Genomic DNA, 23,198 nt, shown 5'->3' with positions numbered 1-23,198 from the left:
TCTCTACCGCTTATCCGAACTTCTCGGGTCACGGGGAGCCTGTGCCTATCTCAGGCGTCATCGGGCATCGAGGCAGGATACACCCTGGACGGAGTGCCAACCCATCACAGGGCACACACACACTCTCATTCACTCACACACTCACACACTACGGACAATTTCCCAGAGATGCCAATCAACCTACCATGCATGTCTTTGGACCGGGGGAGGGAACCGGAGTACCCGGAGGAAACCCCCGAGGCACGGGGAGAACATGCAAACTCCACACACACACAAGGCGGAGGCGGGAATCAAACCCCCAACCCTGGAGGTGTGAGGCGAACATGCTAACCGCTAAGCCACCGTGCGCCCCGTTAGATATCTAATTCATTTAAAAAAAACAATAGTTAAAAGCTGTCTCTCGTTAATCGGACCGTGTAAACTGTTTCTATGAAAATCGGTGCCTTGAATTTCACTATAAGGATGTAAAGATGTTTCTGTCATTAAGCCTTAGATTCTGACTTAAAGCAGAAGAAAGAGATAACCCGAAATCCGTGTAAACATGTTCACACCAAAAGAGCGCCTCATGACGTCGGCACTCATTCCAGAACAACACAAAGGTCTTTATTCCTGTCAGGCTGAAAATAACTTAATAACCAGGTAACGATTCAGCTCTAATGACGTGCATAAGCTAATATGTGAAAGGAGATGTAGAGAAGGTGGAAGTGTTCAGCTGGTGTTTTTCTCACGATGACGCTCTCGCCGTTGGACTCGGAGCTCAGACCAGCTGTGAATATGTGAGGAATAAAACGGTCTTATCACCGTACAGTCCTGACTGCTTTATTTTATTCTTACCCAAGATTTACAAACGAAACAACAATATGTCATTTTTATCTTTTTTTTAGTTACATTGAACATCTAGTACTCGGGCAAATCGCTCAACAGGTGAAACAATCGCTCCATCGCAAGCCTTTTTTTATGTCTCATGAAGTTAATAAGACAAAATTTGCCAGCTTGACACATAAAGTTAGGGAAAACTCCTCCTGAACATGTCAGTTACCGCTTCACGATACTCGAGGCTCCCCCTATACACCGTAAATAAATAGAAAACTACACAGGTTTTATTTTCATTCAAGTGAAGCATATCCCTTGTTACTATAGCAACAGGTATGGTACTATGTGATGTATGGTACTATGGACCAGAGGTAGTATGGGAAAAAAAATTGGGTCAAGCTAAAAATGGCTTTAAAAGTCTTGTAAGGTGTTTTTGAATGCACTCCTGAGATCCGAGAATAAGGAAATGAATTAATCCCAGTTTTAAAGCGTAGATGAACAGGTGTGATGATGAGAATATTATTCATATTAACAATAGTAATATTTTTATTAATATAATAATAATAATAATAATAATAATAATAATAATAATAACAATAATAATAATAATACTAATAATTGTTATTATTACTATTATTATTATTGTTATTATTATTATTATTAATATTTATTTATGTATTTATTTTTTCTCTATGTAAGACTAGAGTCTATGGCAGCCCTTTGTAAGATTTTTATAAAATTTGGCACATTGCTCAAGGACAGTCTAAAGTATCCAGACATGAAATTTGGGTCAATCCATCCATCTCTGTAGTGCCACCAACAGGCCAAACTTAAAGGTACAGCCCTTGGCGTTAAAGTCTACCGTACTGGATTTTCCACCATTTTGGATTTTGCAAACAACTTTATATATTTATTTAATTCTTGCCAATTTCCTGACCAAATTTCCTGTATTTTACACCTGCACATTTTGACCAATCAGAATCCAGATTTCAACAGTGCCGCGATCTCTTAATATTCTTTGAAGCCCTGATCGAATAAATATCTTTGGTTTAAGCAATCATGAGCAAATAAATCTAGGCTTCATGTCTCTTTCCTTTCACAGTCAAAGATCTAAAATATCAGTGTAAAGACAGTAACGTCACGAGATTCTGCAACATTTCCATAACCCCTCCCGATCGGTCGGTGCCTTTTACACTATTACCGAAATACAGAGTGAGGACGAGACTGCTAAATGCTTTGTGCAGGTGCAGGACTAATCTGAGCGTGAGCACACGTTCCTCACATGACAAAACCACATTTGAACTGAAGGGTTCATAACTGTGCTGAAGGATTATAAGAGTTATAATTATTGCGCTTGGGAGTCGAAATCTCCATCAGCGAGATTGTCAGTCGATACGTGTCAGATGGGAGACGAGTGGTTGACGTTAAATTATTCTCTGCGTATTCTTCAGTTCTCGGCGGCGTAGCGTCGAGTGCACGAGCAGATGCTGGTTATCTGCTGTGCAGGAGGAGGTGTGAGAGGCAGAAATGGAAGAAGTGTGACTACTTATACAAAAAAAGCAGCTAGTGGAAAGATATCTGGTGCAGTAGTGGATGACTTTATACTGTAATTGTATCCTGGAAATGCATAAAATAAGCATGTGGTTGTCTAGACAGGGTTCAAAGTTCAGACAACAAACGACAGATTGGAGTAATCTGTAATCTTCACTGAAAACCAAGGTAACATGGATGGAACTACGTCCCTCAGGAAGGCACAATACAGTCGAGGATACTTTAGTACACTTGTGCCTCGATGACCAGCAGAATGGAAACTGACTCATGGGACGTTTTTTCATTCAGCGTAAACAAACCAACGACGTCGTGTCTGAGAGTCTGATGTAAAACGAGTCAACACTCTGTTGTCCTTTCAGTGTGAGATGGGCGTTTTTCTCTCTGTTGATACTGAAAATTTGAGGTGATTTTTAGATGAATTTGGGTCTTTTCTACTCGATGAAACTCTACAGGTTCTTAAAGTCCCGATCGTCTACGTTCATATGAGCTCCGTATTAACTCGTGAGGCGTGAGGAAGACGTTCGGTCATCAACACGGACACAAACCGGGGGAAACGACTCTGGGGGGAAAAAAAGAGTTCAAATATCTTGAATCTAGTATAAAAATGTATTGTTTATATTTTCTGTTAAAATTGATTTAAAAGGCAAGAATTTAAAAATATCAGGTTTCTAATTTTCTAGATAAAGATTATTAAACCTCTTCTTGTTCTGTAGGTAGATTACTTCACAGATCATTGGCGGTAGAATTACGTAGAACTAGAAATGATTTTAATAAAGTTACACTCTTAAAACCAGAAACTCTACTGCAGAACCCTAAAGGTATAGAGGGATAGAGGTATAAAGGGATAGAGGGATAAAGGGATAGAGGGATAGAGGGATGAAGCTTTCCTATTAAAAAAGTTAATAATAATCGACAGACTGTGAAAGGTGAAATGAGTGTCATTATTTTTAGGGGCTTTATCTTTGTGTAGATAATGCTGTGAGATTATGTGTATATAATATAATATAATATATATATTGTGGTATTATAATGTTGTGAGTGAGTTCATGATGAACAGGAACGACGTATGTGGATGCGGGAGTGTGGTTTAGCTCTGGTTTGTGAATCGAGGATTACATGCCTGTGGTGAATTGTGTTCATGATGAGGGAAGAGTTTCACTGTGATCAAAAATAATAATAATAATAATAATAATAATAATAATAATAATAATAATAATAATAATAATAATAATAATAACAATGTTAATACTAATAATAGTTATAATAATAATAATAATAATAATAATAATAATAATAATAATAATAATAATAAGTTTTAGTAGCAATAATAATAATAATAATAATAATAATAATAATAATAATAATAATAATAATAATAATAATAAACAGACATGACCAGATTCAGATATTATGACTTAATTTTTTTCCCATTGTTTGTATTTATATAAAAGATACAGGAGGTTGTGAATAGACAAACTAATCCCCTCCGAACAGGTGCTCACGTTAGATAACAGACATGTTGTGAGAAAAAAGCAGGGATTATTTTTTCTCTTTAGCACAAAATAAATTGAAAAACAAAAAAAAAACACTATTTTTTTTCTATTCCTTCCTCTTCAGTTGAAAGGCAATTAGAGCAAAATTACAGAATGGTTACTTACATGCTTTACACCTGATAGCTGGCTCAGACTGACGGAAGCCTTCGGTATGAACAAAAGCTTAAACTGAACCAGCAGCCCGTTTTCTGTTCAAAGTGACAACAGCAACAAAATCTATTCCAGACTTCCTGATTTAATCCCATTATGAAGATATATAAACATAAAAGGAATATATAGATGTGTTGTTGTACATCCCTAACAGGCATCCATACGCTTTACACATATGAATACATCTTCAAAATTCATTCGTGAAAATTCATATTCTGAAAAACCTGCACACCTGCTTATCTGTGTAGTTGTTCAGTCAGCCAGTCTGCAGATGCAGTGCACAAAATCTCTGAGACGCAGCTTCACATGAATCATTAACATGGACGAATACATCCCAGGGACACAGACAGACTGCATTCAGAGAGCACCGATCTTCTGGAGTCTCCAGAGTGGCACCAGAAACTACAAACCATCCAGGAAGCTACATCTCTGCAGACAGAAGGTAGTTACAGAGCACATTTACCTGTGAGGCCACAACCCGGATTTCATCCATCCATCCATCCATCCATCCATCCATTTTCTACCGCTTATCCGAACTTCTCGGGTCACGGGGAGCCTGTGCCTACTGTATCTCAGGCATCATCGGGCATCGAGGCAGGATACACCCTGGACGGAGTGTCAACCCATCACAGGGCACACACACACTCTCATTCACTCACACACACACACACTACGGACAATTTCCCAGAGATGCCAATCAACCTACCATGCATGTCTTTGGACCGGGGGAGGAAACCGGAGTACCCCGAGGCATGGGGAGAACATGCAAACTCCACACACACAAGGCGGAGGTGGGAATCGAACCCCGACCATGGTGGCCACCGTGTCCCCCCCCAACCTGGATTCAGCTGCCCTTATATCTGCTGACTCAACATGATCTACAGTATATCACAGGCTCAGGTGAGAGGTGGAGGTGCAGTGGTGTGGTGGTGAGTAAAACGTCGTCCTGACACACTAGCAAGTCATCCACATACTACGTAACGTGCGTCTCCTCATGGACACGATCTACCCGTCCTACCATGGCCATGACGAGCATGAGAATGCACCGTGGCTCTCAGCACAGGCTGTCCAAACCGGTTCCACTCGATCAGTCCAGTCTACGTTAGAGGAACTCGTGCCACAAGAATTCATGCTTTTCAATATTTTCCGCTTCTGCTAGAGCATGACTTTAGTAAATCATGCTAAAATGCTGGAATTGGGATAGGAGGCTCACAAGCCCTTCTCTCTCTCTCTTTCACACACACACACAAATAAAATTTCTCTAAAGACTCATTATAAAAAACGGTGCCGTTTAAGTCGAACGCAATCCGAGTCAGAGCTTTGAGTGCGCTGCTTGAAAGCTTTAAAGCTAAATCATTTTCGCATTTCAGTTACTGGGTCACATGTGCTTTCAGTTCTGTCAGATTTTACCTCTGGGCATGATGCAGGACGGTCCATGTTGTAACATAAAACATAAATGCAATGACTGACCGATGGGAATTTTTTCCATGCAAGTGCCATTTAAAAAAAAAACATGGCAAAAAAAACAGTGAGTCTCAAATGTGCAATAATGAAGACAGAAGTAATTAGGCAGAAGAAACAGGCACCGTGGGGGTGGTTTTATTTGTGCCCTAAGCGCTCCAGGCAATAACGTTTCATGAATTTATTCAAACCCTCATTTGAATTAATCAGAGCATTTAATCCAAAGCAAATGAACTAATTAGTAGAACTGAGCAGTTGTGTGTGCTAGATGTTGATGACCATGACCACAAGTGGCTGTCAATCAAATCATGGGGTTTTTTTTATTACAATGATTATTATCATTATTATCATTATTATATCTCGCTCACTCGAAACCCCCGATTCATGGAGTTCTGATAAATACAGACATGACAGGTGTGTTTGAGTTGAGGAAAGAAAACACAGTTTCATCAGGCTTCTAAACGAGTGTTTGATTGCCATGCTGTAATTGTTTGAATCATGATTGAAGGAAGTCACTGAGAAAATATGGCACTGACAAAGAAAAGCGATGTCTGGCAATATTCTGATGCAGAGAGCAGAACTGCAGTGGTGTTTCAGTCAGAAGGGGGCGGGATCTATTCTCACATGACTGGAAGTGGGCGGGATTTACTCTTATAACTTGGAGTGGGCGGGATTTACTCTCACATAACTGGGAGTGGGCGGGGTTTACTCTCACATAACTGGGAGTGGGTGGAATTTACTCTCACATAACTTGAAGTGGGCGGGATTTACTCTCACATAACTGGGAGTGGGCAGGGTTTACCCTCACAAAACTGGGAGTGGGCGGGATTTACTCTCACATAATTGGCAGTGGGTGCGTTTCATTCTCACATAACTGGGAATGGGCAGAATTTACTCTCACATAACTGGGAATGGGTGAGTTTTATTCTCACATAACGGAGTAGGCGGGATTTACACTCACATAACTGGGAGTGGGCAGGGTTTACCCTCACAAAACTGGGAGTGGGCGGGATTTACTCTCACATAATTGGCAGTGGGTGCGTTTCATTCTCACATAACTGGGAATGGGCAGAATTTACTCTCACATAACTGGGAATGGGTGCGTTTTATTCTCACATAACGGAGTAGGCGGGATTTACACTCACATAACTGGGAGTGGGTGCGTTTTATTCTCACATAACTGGGAGTAGGCGGGATTTACACTCACATAACTGGGAGTGGGCGGGATTTACACTCACATAACTGGGAGTGGTTGGGATTTACACTCACATAACTGGGAGTAGGCGGGATTTACACTCACATAACTGGGAGTAGGCGGGATTTACACTCACATAACTGGGAGTGGGCCGGATTTACTCTTACATAACTGCGAGTGGGCGGGATTTACTCTCACATAACTGGGAGTGGGTGCATTTTATTCTCACATAACTGGGAGTAGGCGGGATTTACTCTCACATAACTGGGAGTGGGCGGGATTTACACTCACATAACTGGGAGTGGGCGGGATTTACACTCACATAACTGGGAGTGGGCGGGATTTACACTCACATAACTGGGAGTGGGCGGGATTTACACTCACGTAACTCTGATTTACTTTCACGTGACTGGGAGTAGGTGGGTTATTTTCTACCATGACTTGGATATGGTCAGTTTCCCATTAACTCACTCACAAAAATTGATTTTACTTTACATTTACTTCACCCTTTAAAAGGAATCCACTCCTGTCTATTGTAGACTAGTTTTGTGTAGCCAGATCTTCTGACTAACAGCAGAAGGTCTGGTTTCCATCACAGCTTTTACTGGCCAAAGACCAAACACATCTGACTGACATATAAATCAACCAATCACAGGTCATTTCGTTCAGAGTCCTCTTTTCGGGCATAAAAAAAGTCAAATTGACATCCCTACAAAAACAGACCAGTGAACGTTAGATCATTTGGAAATTCCAGTGTTTAGCTGATCCTCATACGTCAAATTCATAGTCACAGCTGTTAACAATACAGTACGACCTCCTTCTTCCATGAGGGAAGTAGAGGGTCATGTGGCTTTGCTTCAGGGTGGACTGTTAAAAAATGCATTACAAACATCTCCTGGAAATCCTACAGAATCCAATCAGATTATGACAAACTCCTGAAATGTTTCTAATTGTGTGTGCTGTATGCATCTGACATTCAGTCAACGAGCATGACATCTGAGACCAGAACTAATTGCAGTGTTGGCCTGGCCCACCCAATCAGAGGCTAGGCCCACCCTGGCCCCACACCACATAACAGCCAATCACAAAATTGGTGTGATGTTCAATTCAGCTCGAGATACGTTATTTTCTAATTTCTGCCCAACCCCCCTTTTCCCCCCTCCTAGACAGACAGACAGACAGACAGACTTAGCTCATTCATAAACATTCACACAACCTTCGAGGTAAACCTACGTGCTTATAAAGCCATAAACGACAGTCACAGTAACTATTATAACTGTTAGTGAACTTGATTAACACACTATATATAGCCTAATAAAATACAACATGTACAGGTTTCTTGTTCCGAAAGGACAAAAGAAACCCACTTTATCTCTCCAGGACACAGCTACCACCTCCTCATCCATTTGCGGCAATGAGGTCGGAGAAATGGAGGAGTCGAGTTCATCTGCAGCTTCCGATGGTGTCAAAAGCACAAATACACCCACTCAAAGATGTAGCAATTCTGTCCCGTATGATTTAAACAGGGCGAATCCTTACCAGCCGGTTCTGAGATCATGCCCCCGAACTCTTTTTGGAGGGAGAGAGAGATGTTTTTCGGCCGCTCGTTATCGGTCACGGTCGTGGCTTGAATATCCTGCATGCTTTTGTTTTCCGTGTCGAGTTTTCGCCGTTGCTTTCTCTGAAAATGACACGTTCTTTCGACAGGTTTTTTCGAAACCGGAAAGCAGCATTAGAACGTGACCGCGGTCTTCAAAAACATGCGTGCAAAAGAATTGCCCCTATTTATCAAACCTAAAGTTACTTAATTGATACAAGATCTGTTAAGGGGTCAAAAAAATATTACAAATGCAAAAAGAGAGAATGTAAAAATAAACATGTTAACCCTATTTATTTATAAAGTTACCAAATAGTTCCAAAATATGTATAAAAAAATATTAAAAATGAAGAAAACACAAACACAACAATAACAAACAACCCTAACAATTGTCTTAAATATATGGTATTAAAACTATAGACACGAGAGATTAAAGCATTAAAGAAACCCCCCACCCCCACCCCAATACGACCGGCCCACCTGGAATATCACTTGGCCCACCTTTCATCTCATATCTGGAGCCAGGCCTGGCACAAAGTGTTATACGTCAGTTAAGGGGCCGTCCCTGAGCCAATACGGATAGGATGGTGTACAGTAGTAGTGGGAATGTTGATGGTGTACAGTAGTAGTGGGAATGTTGATGGTGTACAGTAGTAGTGGGAATGTTGATGGTGTACAGTAGTAGTGGGAATGTTGATGGTGTACAGTAGTAGTGGGAATGTTGATGGTGTACAGTAGTAGTGGGAATGTTGATGGTATACAGTAGTAGTGGGAATGGTGATGGTGTACAGTAGTAGTGGGAATGGTGATGGTGTACAGTAGTAGTGGGAATGGTGATGGTGTACAGTAGTAGTGGGAATGGTGATGGTGTACAGTAGTAGTGGGAATGTTGATGGTGTACAGTAGTAGTGGGAATGGTGTTCGGAATGAAGATGAGGAGTGGTTATCTTAGCACTCAAGATCTGAGTACAGAACAAAATATCTTTTATACCCTGAGAGATGGTGGGACAAATCGAGCACTGTTAGAGGATATAACAAAGCCAGTGGAGGAATTGTAGTAATGGGGTGGTGTGGGAGAACCTCAGAAGATTGAAACCAAGCCATGAAGCTGAATATTTGATTACTTGTAGTGGTCGAATGGTGCTCAGAGTCAGATCCGCCAGGAGCCAGTTGAAGTAGACTAATGCCCCCTTTCCAACAGGAAGCACCAGGTGCTGGTTCAGAGTGCTGGTTCGAAGTAGGTTCCACTGGCGAGCCTTCTAAGAACCGGTTTGCCTTTCCATGGGCTAGAGAGCCATCACAGGGCCGAGTTTTATGTCACTGTGTACAACGTTATACAGCAACGTTAGCGCAGCCGGCAAACACAAACGCAACGTCAACAATGGCGGATGTTGCTTTGCTGTTAATGCTCATGGCTTTGCGAACCTGCATTGGCATCCAAATGCCAACGGAAGTGACGTTAAAACCGGAAGTGCACATAGAAAGCGCTGACAGTGAGAGGAGAAGGACAGTTGTCCAGTCAGGTCATGAGATCCTGATGTCAGGATGCATCTCAGTTCACGACCGATAAGAGTTTTGCTGATCTTGGTGCACAAACCTTCTCAATTATGGACACTAGCGCAGTTTATGTGGAATGTGCTGTTTTAAAGCCAGACCGGTTCAGAGATGAGAGAGAGATGATACCAGTCAGTAGCTGCTGTCAAAGAGATCCAAAGTGGATCAGAATCGCTGACTCTCGATGACCTCGACATCATGAGACGACGCGAGACAAAAGGCCATCACATACTATGATGTGAAGGAAAATGTGGCAGAAAATCTGAGGGAAATACTCCATCTTATTCAAACACCTAATCTGACGTGAACACCCGCTCACATCGAACTAACCCTCTGACGGATCTGTTCAAACAGAAGGATGCTTTAGGAGATGATTTGTAATCACGCTGATCTGTTTGTGTCGAACCGAGCAGCTACCCGGCGCTCATCCGATCGAACTTTCTCCACGTGTAATCAGTCCTTTACGACGATTAGTTGATAATTACACGCTTTCAGAAACACGCAAGACGGTTTATTTATTCATAGAAAGCGTGTAGATGTTTTCCCTTCGTCAAACCAAAAGGTGCAGCTGCTTTATTCTCAGAATGTTCTTATAAACACCACTTTAGTAAATCTGAAGATTTTCAGAAAATGGATTTCACCGCAGGATGTGAATGAATTTGTCAGTTGAACTTTGTGTAATCAGAAGAGTTTGTGTACAATATTTTCTAATCAATGTTATAAAGACGCAATGTGTTTTTATTCCAAAGTAAATTTGAGAAAATCAAGGATGTTTTGAACCAATGTCGTTCGAGGGCATGAAAGTCTTTAACTGTCCGTCAGCAGTTGCTATAGAAACTAATACAGTATTTGGACTGGATCGACAATATAAACTCTCTATAAGAAAGTTCTCTGAGAGCTAATTATATCCCAGCATTCTTAAATTCTCTGTTCCGATTGGTCAAAAGCTGTTTGTTATCCATAAGAGCAAGTTTATAATGATGCACTCGTTTCCATAGCAACAGCTCATTCCCGACGATGCTCTTTTACATAAACTGATTTATAAATGTGTGTAATTATGGATACGATGAAGTTTTCTGTGAAGAGATGTAAACTTTACTGAAATCTTTCAGGGACTTCATGCTTCTTTGCGGTTGCTTGGAAAATGACAAAAGGAAACGATGATGTTTATTAGGATGTTCCATAATGTTCCATAAGGTAGCTATAAATGGATAAAGTACTAATAAAGAGTAACTGTGTCTTCTTTGGTGTAAACAAGGAGCTTCTGTCAGGAAGAACACCACTCTGTGATGAACATGACCACACCGAGAAGAACATGACCACACCGAGAAGAACACCACTCTGTGATGAACATGACCACACCGAGAAGAACATGACCACACCGAGAAGAACACCACTCTGTGATGAACACGACCACACTGAGAAGAATATGATTACACTGAGAACACGACCACACCAAGAAGAACACGACCACACCAAGAAGAATATGACCACACTGATGAGAACATGACCACACCGAGAAGAACACACCGAGAAGAATATGACCACACCGAGAAGAACACAACCACACTGAGAAGAATATGATTACACTGAGAACATGTCCACACTGAGAACAAAATGTCCACACTGAGAAGAACACGACCACACAGAGAAGAATACGACCACACAGAGAAGAATATGACTACACTGAGAAGAACACGTCCACACTGAGAACATGACAACACTGAGAACAACATGTCCACACTGAGAAGAATATGACCACACCGAGAACACGACCACACCGAGAAGAATACGACCACACCGAGAAGTATACGACCACACTTATGAGAACATGACCACACCGAGAAGAACACACCGAGAAGAACATGACCACACCAAGAAGAATATGACCACACCGAGAAGAACACGACCACACCGAGAAGAACACGACCACACTGAGAAGAATATGATTACACTGAGAACATGTCCACACTGAGAACAAAATGTCCACACTGAGAAGAACACGACCACACAGAGAAGAACACGACCACACTGAGAACAACACGACCACACTGAGAAGAACACGACCACACCGAGAAGAATATGACTACACTGAGAAGAACACGACCACACTGAGAAGAACACGACCACACCGAGAAGAATATGACTACACTGAGAAGAACACGACCACACTGAGAAGAACATGTCCACACCGAGAAGAATATGACTACACTGAGAAGAACACGTCCACACTGAGAAGAACATGTCCACACCGAGAGACAACCACGCTGAGAAGAACATGTCCACACTGAGAAGAACATGTCCACACTGAGAAGAACATGTCCACACTGAGAAGAATACGACCACACCGAGAAGAACACGACTACACTGAGAAGAATACGACCACACCGAGAAGAACACGACTACACTGAGAAGAACATGTCACACACTGAGAAGAACACGTCTACACCGAGAACAACATGTCCACACTGAGAAGAACACGACTACACTGAGAAGAACACGACTACACTGATAAGAATATGTCACACACTGAGAAGAACACGTCACACACTGAGAAGAACACGACTACACTGAGAAGAACATGTCACACACTGAGAAGAACACGACTACACTGATAAGAATATGTCACACACTGAGAAGAACACGTCACACACTGAGAAGAACACGACTACACTGAGAAGAACATGTCACACACTGAGAAGAACACGTCTACACCGAGAACAACATGTCCACACTGAGAAGAACACGACTACACTGAGAAGAACATGTCACACACTGAGAAGAACACGACTACACTGATAAGAATATGTCACACACTGAGAAGAACACGTCACACACTGAGAAGAACACGACTACACCGAGAAGAACATGTCACACACTGAGAAGAACACGACTACACTGATAAGAATATGTCACACACTGAGAAGAACACGTCACACACTGAGAAGAACACGACTACACCGAGAAGAACATGTCACACACTGAGAAGAACACGACTACACTGAGAAGAACATGTCACACACTGAGAAGAACACGACTACACTGAGAAGAACACGACTACACTGAGAAGAACATGTCACACACTGAGAAGAACACGACTACACTGAGAACAACATGTCCACACCGAGAAGACAACCACGCTGAGAAGAACACAAACAGATTTTACTCTTTTCCTTTTTTTTGACACCATGTCCCAAAGCTCACCCAGTAACAGACCTGATTTGATCTGTTTGCACTTTTCCTCCTCAGATTGTGTAATTATATCACGCAGGCTCTGGGAGAACTTGAGCCCTGATTACTCCAGCTTTCTTCTACAAACAGCAACATTCTGTCGTACCCCTAGGCCACGTAGACCAATCACAACGCAGCCTGGAAAAGACACTCTAAAACTTTTCCAGAACAAACGAGTGGAGAATATTAATACTAATAACATCAGAACTCTCTGACTGCCCCTCCAACGTCCATCAGGTGGAGGGTTATCTGTTCTGACCCAGCGTGTGTCTTCAGCCTGTGCTCTTTCTCCAACAGCATGACAAGCTGGAGATTTGTTTGAGGTGGCGTTCTGACAGGAGGAGAAAATGTCTCCCACGATACACCTGACCTCACGGCCGCTTTTATTTCACGCTGAGAGCTTTTATTTCTGACTCAGACCTTCAGCATGTCTTCTAGCCCTGTGATTAACAGGTACCAAGAGCACTGGCATGCGTTCAGCTATAAACACACACTGTCCGATCTCCGTGACTCTGATCTCCACGTGGACAGACAGGTGAGTGAGGACAGATTAGAGACGTTAGGATGGACGCCGTAACTCGTACGATGACTATAATCTGATAGAACATCCAGGAGCTACAGCAGAATCGGGTTACAGAGCACATCAGGTTCCTCTGCCATCAGCCAAGAACAGGAAGCTGAGGCTGCCGTGAGGACAGGAAGTGAGGTCACACTGTCCTCCCCTGTCTGGGGTTTGTGATGCTCATCATTTGCATATTTCAGGTCTCATTTGCTAACTTTTTCAATATAAAGAATTACAGAGGGACAAAAACAGGACAGAATTTCTGAATTGTATTTTTAATGTTATTTTCTTCCTGATTTCCTTCAGTGTTAAATTATTTAAATAAAAGTTTTTTAACATTACAAATGACTCTCTCTCTCTTTCTCTCTCTCTTTATTTCTCTCGCTCTCTGTCTCTCTGTCTCTCTCTCTATCTCGCTCTCTGTCTCTGTCTCTCTCTCTCTCTCTCTGTCTCTTTATTTCTCTCTCTCTCTGTCTCTCTTTATTCCTCTCTCTCTCTTTCCTTCTCTCCCTCTCTCTATGTCTCTGTCTCTCTTTATTTCTCTCTCTCTCTCTCTCTCTTTCCTTCTCTCTCTCTCTCTTTCTCTCTTTATTTCTCTCTCTCTTTCTTTCTCTCCCTCTCTCTCTGTCTCTTTCCTTCTCTCGCTCTCTCTGTCTCTCTCTCTATGTCTCTGTCTCTCTTTATTCCTCTCTCTCTCTCTCTCTCTCTGTCTCTTTCCTTCTCTCCCTCTCTCTCTATGTCTCTCTTTATTTCTCTCTCTCTCTGTCTCTCTCTCTCTCTCTGTCTCTCTTTAATCCTTTCTCTCTCTCTTTCCTTCTCTCCCTCTCTCTCTGTCTCTCTCTATGTCTCCGTCTCTCTTTATTCCTCTCTCTCTCTCTCTGTCTCTTTCCTTCTCTCTCTCTCTCTCTCTCTCTCTCTCTCTGTCTCTCTTTATTTCTCTCTCTCTTTCTTTCTCTCCCTCTCTCTCTCTGTCTCTTTCCTTCTCTCCCTCTCTCTCTGTCTCTCTCTCTCTTTATTCCTCTCTCTCTCTCACTGTCTCTTTCCTTCTCTCTCTCTCTTTCTCTGTCTCTCTTTATTTCTCTCTCTCTGTCTCTTTCCTTCTCTCCCTCTCTGTCTCTCTCTCTGTATGTCTCTCTTTATTCTTCTGTCTCTCTCTCTCTGTCTCTTTCCTTCTCTCTCTATGTCTCTGTCTCTCTTTATTTCTCTCTCTCTCTCTCTGTCTCTTTCCTTCTCTCTCTCTCTCTCTCCCTCTCTCTCTCCCTCTCTCTTCAGTTCATGCTCTGCTTCAGTATGTCTCATGTTGGCATCATGGTTCCCTCCATGAACTGTATCTCCCCAGTGCCAGCAGCACTCATGCAGCCCCAGACCACCCAGACCACCCAGACCACCCAGACCACGACACTCCCACCACCATGCTTGACTGTAGACAGGACACACTTGTCTTTGTACTCCTCACCTGGTTGCCTCCACTCATGCTTGATGCCATCTGAACCAAATAAGTCTATCTTGGTCTCATCAGACTACAGGACATGGTTCCAGTAATCCATGTCGTTAGTCTGCTTGTCTTACTGCAGGCCTCATTTGCCTCCGTTTAGGTCAGTGTTCATGACTCCACCATGAGAAGGAGACTGGACATAAATGGCCTGCATGTCAGAGCTTCAAGACAAAAACCGCTGCTGAGCAAAAAGAACAAACACTCATCTCAGATTTGCCAGAAAACATCTTGATGATGTCCAAGACTTTTGGGAAACACTCTGTGGACTGACGAGACAGAAGCTGAACGTTTAGGAAGGTGTGTGTCCCGTTACATCTGGCGTAAAAGTAACACTGTGTCTCAGAAAGAGAACATCACACCACAGTAAAACATGGTGGTGGTAGTGTGATGGTCTGGGGCTGTTTTGCTGCTTCAGGACCTGTAAGACATGCTGTGATAAATAGAACCTGCTGTCTACCAAACATCCTGAAGGACAAAGTGTGACCATCTGTTCGTGACCTCGAGCTGAAGCGAACTCGGGTTCTGCAGAAGGACAACGACCCAAAACACACCAGCAAGTCCACCTCTGAATGGCTGAAGACAAACAAAACGAGGACTTTGGAGTGGACGAGTCAAAGTCCTGACCTGAATCCTATTGAGACGCCGTGGCAGGACCTCATAAAGGTGGTTCATGCTCGAAACCCCTCCAACGATTCTGTAAAGACGAGTGGACCAGAACTCCTCCACAGCCTCAGCTGTAACAGACTCACTGTAAGTTATAGCAAATGCTCCATTGCAGTTGTTGCTGCTAAGGGAGGACCAACCAGTTATTAGGTTTAGGGGGCAAATACTAATGAATAAAAATAATGAATAATATTTAAATTAGTTTGATGATCTGAAACATTAACGTGTGACAAACTGAGTGCTTCAGTATTTTGTATCTGAGGATGTTTTTTTATTTTATTTTATACTGGTCAATGGTGAGATGTGGACAAGACAAAAACAAATGTTTTGCCTAAATTCATACTCATGTGCTACATCAGTGTTAAACTGGGAAACTGGGGCCATACAGTTGGGGCCATACAGTTGGGGCCATACAGTTGGGGCCATACAGTTGGGGCCATACAGTTGGGGCCATACAGTTGGGGCCATACAGTTGGGGCCGTACAGTTGGGGCCATACACCTGACACTAAAACTTTACAAAGTCCTTCTTCTGGGAAACTTACCTGTTCTGTGAAACTATACTCTCTCTATTGTGTGTGTGTGTGTGTGTGTGTGTGTGTGTGTGTGTGTGTGTGTGTGTGTGTGTGTGTGAGAATGTTCTGTTCCTGATATCCTGACATTACGCTCACACACACACACACTGAGCAGGTTCATGGGTCCAGCAGTCAGTCGTACTCTCTAATATTAGTCTGATTGTCAAACAGCTGGATCTATAAAACGTGATTAACTCCTGTATCCTGTTTGATACGCTGTGTTTTGGAGAAGATCTTTAAGAAACGATATGGAAAAGAAAGAAAGAAAGAAAGAAAGAAAGAAAGAAAGAAAGAAAGAAAGAAAGAAAGAAAGAAAGAAAAAGAAAGACAGAAAGAGACAGACAGACAGACAGACAGACAGACAGAAAGAAAGAAAGAAAGAAAGAAAGAAAGAAAGAAAGAAAGAAAGAAAGAAAGAAAGAAAGAAAGAAAGAAAGAAAAAGAAAGAATGAACGCAAGAAAGAAAAGTAAAGAGAAAGAAAGAAATGAAAAAGAAAAAAAGAAAAGGAATGAAAAAGAAAGAAAAAGGAAAGAAAGAAAGAAAGAAAGAAAGAAAGAAAGAAAGAAAGAAAGAAAGAAAATGAATGAAACAGAAAGAGAAGAAAGAAAGAAAGAAAGAAAGAAAGAAAGAAAAAGAAAGTAAGAAAGAAATATATAAAGTAACACAATACAGACCTCGTCACATTTTGTTGATTCAGTAACGCAGCTCAGACAACGTGGCGAATCGGTGAATCACTTTTTTCTTGATTTGTCTCTCGTCTCATTGGTCATCATTAATGTAGAAGTTTTCATATGAAATGTAAAACCTTTAATAACCGCAGGGTAAACTCTACATAAGGAAGATGTCCTGGTCAGATACATAAGGACGATGTCCTGGTCAGATACATAAGGAAGAAGATGTCCTGGTCAGATACATAAGGACGATGTCCTGGTCAGACACATAAGGAAGAAGATGTCCTGGTCAGATACATAAGGAAGATGTCCTGGTCAGATACATAAGGAAGAAGATGTCCTGGTCAGATACATAAGGACGATGTCCTGGTCAGACACATAAGGAAGAAGATGTCCTGGTCAGACACATAAGGGAGAAGATGTCCTGGTCAGACACATAAGGGAGAAGATGTCCTGGTCAGACACATAAGGAAGAAGATGTCCTGGTCAGACACATAAGGAAGAAGATGTCCTGGTCAGATACATAAGGAAGATGTCCTGGTCAGATACATAAGGAAGAAGATGTCCTGGTCAGATACATAAGGAAGATGTCCTGGTCAGACACATAAGGAAGAAGATGTCCTGGTCAGACACATAAGGAAGAAGATGTCCTGGTCAGATACATAAGGAAGATGTCCTGGTCAGACACATAAGGAAGAAGATGTCCTGGTCAGACACATAAGGAAGATGTCCTGGTCAGACACATAAGGAAGATGTCCTGGTCAGATACATAAGGAAGATGTCCTGGTCAGACACATAAGGAAGATGTCCTGGTCAGATACATAAGGAAGATGTCCTGGTCAGACACATAAGGAAGATGTCCTGGTCAGATACATAAGGAAGATGTCCTGGTCAGATACATAAGGGAGAAGATGTCCTGGTCAGACACATAAGGGAGAAGATGTCCTGGTCAGACACATAAGGAAGATGTCCTGCTCAGATACATAAGGAAGATGTCCTGGTCAGACACATAAGGAAGAAGATGTCCTGGTCAGACACATAAGGAAGATGTCCTGCTCAGACACATAAGGGAGAAGATGTCCTGGTCAGACACATAAGGGAGAAGATGTCCTGGTCAGACACATAAGGGAGAAGATGTCCTGGTCAGACACATAAGGAAGATGTCCTGCTCAGATACATAAGGAAGATGTCCTGCTCAGATACATAAGGAAGATGTCCTGGTCAGACACATAAGGGAGAAGATGTCCTGGTCAGACACATAAGGGAGAAGATGTCCTGCTCAGATACATAAGGAAGATGTCCTGGTCAGACACATAAGGAAGATGTCCTGCTCAGACACATAAGGAAGATGTCCTGGTCAGACACATAAGGAAGATGTCCTGCTCAGACACATAAGGAAGATGTCCTGGTCAGACACATAAGGAAGATGTCCTGGTCAGACCGGACAGACGCCAGGAGCTGACGAGCTCACCGTCTCTCTGACTTATTTAAAACCTTCTCTTCAGTCACAGAACTGATTGTCCTGGAAGGGCACAGAGGGGAAAACCTTCTCTTGTCCACTCCATATCTGTCATCTCAAGCAGCTGGAGGAAAATAGCTGATTGTACTCCAAGGCTTCAATGTCACAGAAAGAAGAGGAGAGATTCTGGTTAATGGAGCAGCTTAACGCAGTCAATGGGATGTGAAAAAAGTGACGGATCTGAGAACGGACGCAACTCAGACTTTAACAAGCTTTATTTAGGGACTATTTCGGTTTTTATAACTTTTTAAAACTTAAAGTTGTTTGAGTACAAAGTACAAAAATATAGATTTGTATAAAATAACATAACAGAGCTGAAAAACTGCTAAACGGGTGGGGGGGGGGGGGTGACACACGGTGGCTTAGTGGTTAGCACCTTCGCTTCACACCTCCAGGGTCGGGGGTTCGATTCCCACCCCCACCTTGTGTGTGTGGAGTTTGCCTCGGGGGTTTCCTCCAGGTACTCCGGTTTCCTCCCCCGGTCCAAAGACATGCATGGTAGGTTGATTGGCATCTCTGGAAAATTGTCTGTAGTGTGTGTGTGTGTGTGTGAGTGAATGAGAGTGTGTGTGTGCCCTGTGATGGGTTGGCACTCCGTCCAGGGTGTATCCTGCCTCGATGGCCGATGACGTCTGAGATAGGCACAGGCTCCCCGTGACCCGAGAAGTTCGGATAAGCGGTAGAAGATGAATGAATGAATGAATGAATGTCCTGTACGAGGTCAGAAGAGCTGCGTTAATGCTCAGGTTTCGGTTATGACTCCTGACCTTTATGTCATTTTTTTCTGTTTTGGCTTGTTTTGAGAAGATAAACACAAAATACGTCTCCTACGTGAAATTCCCAGGACCTTCTCAGAATTCTTGGACATCACATGACAATCATACAGTGACAACATTTCCTTATCCAAACTACACAAAAACTGCTTTCTGTTTTTTCCCTCTTTTTAGAATGGATGACGAAACCTATCTGTCTGTCGTAGTTGGAAATGTGTAAGAAAAAAACAGACCCGATTTGTGTAAAGCTGATCGACGTGAATACGGCGGCGACCGGGTACGACGCACCAAGGTAAGACGCACCAAGGTAAGACGCACCAAGGGTTTCTTTTTTTTTAACCCAGCTAACTAAATGTTTACGACCTCGATCATTACATCTGTTCCTCTGTCTCGGATTTCCCGACGAGGTCGCGGCGTGACGTGTCGCCGTTCTGCCACGTGATACCAATTCACAGGTCAGAGTTCAGCAAAGTTTGACTTCTCCTCATTAATTTGACTTCTTCAGTCTCATGTTTTTGAGAAGTTTTTTATCCCCAAAGGGCCGAAGTGAATACAGGATTTTGTTGTAATGAAGCAGGAGCCACACCTGAGTCCATCTGATTGCTCAGTAGTTTCCTGGGTGAAATAAAACCCCGTATGGCCTCCGGGCTCCGTAAACACGGGCACCGTGTTAAAGGGATCGTTAGCCCACAGGATGTGAGAGAAAAGGTGGTGTGCAGACGTCACGCTCGCGTGTAAATGATTTCTCAGTCATGAAGCTCGTGTGAGCCGCGGTCAGTTACGTGGTCGTGGAACCTTTCTCACAAGCCGCTGCGAGATCTCACTCTGACCGAGTAACATTCAGAATTCTGACGAGCAGCGACTTCATTAATCAGAAGACCAGCAGAGAACTCTCAGGAACTCGAAACTTACTGATACTTCTTTTCAAATGATTTTTTCCCCCCAGAATGACGTTGATGTGTTTATTTTTTCCAGTTCCGGTTTGGAACTCCACAAATCAAACCTCCAGCGCTTCTGAGCCTTTTTACACCCGGTCGCTTCAACGTATTGTCTCTGATCCGATGTCTGTCTGATCTGTTAAAACTGTCCCATTTACATCAGGCCACATAAACGCGTCTCGGCGAATCGGATATCGATCCGATCTTTCTGTTCCCGCCCAAAATGCTAATATATTTGCCCTCATTTCTGGGGTAACTGTAACAGAACACACACTTTGGTGTAAGCGGTTTTCAGAAAGCGATCGAAAAGAAGACGTAAAAACTGGTTACGACGTTTATGCTACAAAAAACAGCGTTTACTGTTTGCTGCATTTTCGCTGGCGGCAGCAGCGCGTTTTAAGCCCCGACGAGACGCCTGGGTGAAAGGTCACCTGCGAGTGACGTAGTTCCGTTTGGGAGGAGTTTAGCGCTGACGTATGTGGCTCGAACAACCACATTCATTTACACCTGTCCAGTTTCATCTGAAACGCGTCCCAGACCACCTCCTGAAGGGGTTTGTACCATCGGGGTTATATCCGTCTCCAAAACGTCTCGGAGGACATTTAGACCTGGTCTTTTTCCCGTCAGGTAGATATCGGATCACAGAACACACAGGAAGTGACCAGGTGTAAAAAGCCCCTATGGTGTTTCCAGTCCAGGCCTGACAGATTTAGAGCAGCGACGCATCACTTTTAATAGAGAGTCGAGATGAAAAGCTTCAAGTGGAAAATCAGATGAGCAAAGATTTAGACTGTGGCTCACATCAAGCGCTCATAAATATGAGCTTTCCAGCAGCACTGCTTCCTGCTCCTGAACTTTACAGCCCTCGAGCCCGGAGCGACGGAATGAGGCGAGTTAATCAGGCGCTCCAGATAGGATCAGAACTCGGAATTAAATGAACTGGAAGTCAGTGAAGTCGTCGAAGTGGAGGAGAGATTACGAGCCGTCTCGTCCACTCGGTCGTTAGGATGCAGGGGGACGTCTGCCGAGGGATCGGGACGTAAAAGGAGATGAAGATGTATAGTGATGTGTTTACAAACTTCCTGATCGATTCATCTGGATCACAGACAGAAGCACAAACACCTCCGTTCACTTCTACAACTTCCGAGTTAGCTTTTTTTTTTAATTTTTCCAAATATTCGACAAAACGTTTTTTTTTTTTCTGAAATTTATTTGGATGTCAAGCAAAAACAATGAACGTAGAGTTAAACATGTCTTATGTCCTGTAGTCACCTTGAGCTACATCGTGCTCAGGTCTCACTGCACCGTGTCAAAGCTCTCTTATTTAAAGAAGGGACATCTTTCATCTTCATCTCCATCCTGCTGCGATTCTCGCACCGTTCCTCAAACACTCCAGCTCCAATTACACACCGACTTCACGTGGGAACGAGTGTCTGGCTCTCGACCTTCTCACCACACGTGAGCTCGGTGAAACCTCCGAGATGAACCGTCTTGAGCCGCTAATAAATACACATGCAGATTTGTAGAAAAAAAAAACTCAACTTTGGTATTTTGTAAATGAAATATTTTCTTATGTAAATGTATTTGTCTCATGATCGACACGTGACCTGATTGGTCAAGAATTTGATGCTCGACGTCACTCGGCAACTCTGATGACTATTTTAACTGTTTTGCTGTGACGAAAAAAAATGCCGATAATCCTTTACATAAATCTGAGATAATTATCTCAGATCTTAAGTCTTAATGTCTCAGATTTAATGCTTTAAAAAATATATAAATATAATCTGTCATCATTTCGGTATGATGATAAAAGTGGAAGCCGAAAATTAAAAAGGAAAAGTTCAGAACAGGATTACAAGATTACAGAACAGTAGATTACGGTCATGTGGAAAATAACTTATTACTCGTTAACAATTTATTACTTATTAATGACTCATTATTTATTAATAAATTCATAAATGAATAATTTGAGGTTCATGACGAGTTCTCTGATACCACACATAACAGATACTTTCAGAGAAAAAAAATCAGACACTCAGATGTCCACAGAGATGCCCACAGAGATACCCTCAGAGATACCCACAGAGATACCCACAGAGATACCCTCACAGATACCCTCAAAGATACCCACAGATACCCTCAGAGATAACCTCAGAGATACCCTCAGAGATAACCACAGAGATAACCTCAGAGATACCCTCAGAGATAACCACAGAGATAACCACAGAGATAACCACAGAGATAACCACAGAGATACCCTCAGAGATAACCAGAGATACCCACAGAGATACCCTCAGAGATACCCTCAGAGATACCCACAGAGATACCCACAGAGATACCCACAGAGATACCCACAGAGATACCCACAGAGATACCCACAGAGATACCCACAGAGATACCCTCAGACTCTTCTGCAGACTGGAGAGCTGTTCTGCTGCTGCGCTGTGGACCATGACCAGGTTCAGGTGTCTCTGTCTGACTGGTTTATTTTGATTTTAACATAAACACTTCACTGGCTGTGGGATGTTTGTTACCTGGTGCCTCGTCATCATCACTAATATTAATTCCACTGATTTATGTTTCAATCAAATCAGACATTTTACAAATATATCTGTACAGCTCGGTTTAATGGCGTAGCAAGAAAGAAAGCAGGATCACTGAGCCGAGCCCAGAATAACGATAACGATTACAATACCCATGACGATTGAAGCAGCCGGTGAGTAGCTACAGTAGGCCGAACACAACGGAGAAGCTCCAGAAGCCTCACAGGTGTGAGAAGAACCGTGAGGAGAACCTCGAGGAGATGTTCAGAGTCTGGAAACCAGGCCTTCAAGAACAAAATGTAAATCTCTCCAGACACTAATAAGCAGATGATACAGTAATGTTCCAAATAAATTA

General features: G+C 42.6%; 1 protein-coding gene across 1 annotated transcript in view; it reads right to left on the bottom strand.

Annotated features, from left to right (window-relative positions):
• Positions 1–22,910: 22,910 nt before the first annotated feature.
• hk2 (hexokinase 2) overlaps positions 22,911–23,198 on the bottom strand; it is a 37,961-nt gene continuing 37,673 nt past the window's right edge. The window contains exon 18 of the mRNA XM_027168855.2: positions 22,911–23,198. This exon is cut by the window's right edge and continues 375 nt beyond it. The gene's annotated coding sequence lies outside the window, so the exon portion shown is untranslated.

Source organism: Tachysurus fulvidraco, chromosome 9 (assembly GCF_022655615.1).
Source record: "Tachysurus fulvidraco isolate hzauxx_2018 chromosome 9, HZAU_PFXX_2.0, whole genome shotgun sequence".
Taxonomy (NCBI): Eukaryota; Metazoa; Chordata; class Actinopteri; order Siluriformes; family Bagridae; genus Tachysurus; species Tachysurus fulvidraco.
The sequence above is the reverse complement of the archived record's forward strand: the minus strand, read 5'-3'. Positions and strand labels throughout refer to the sequence as shown.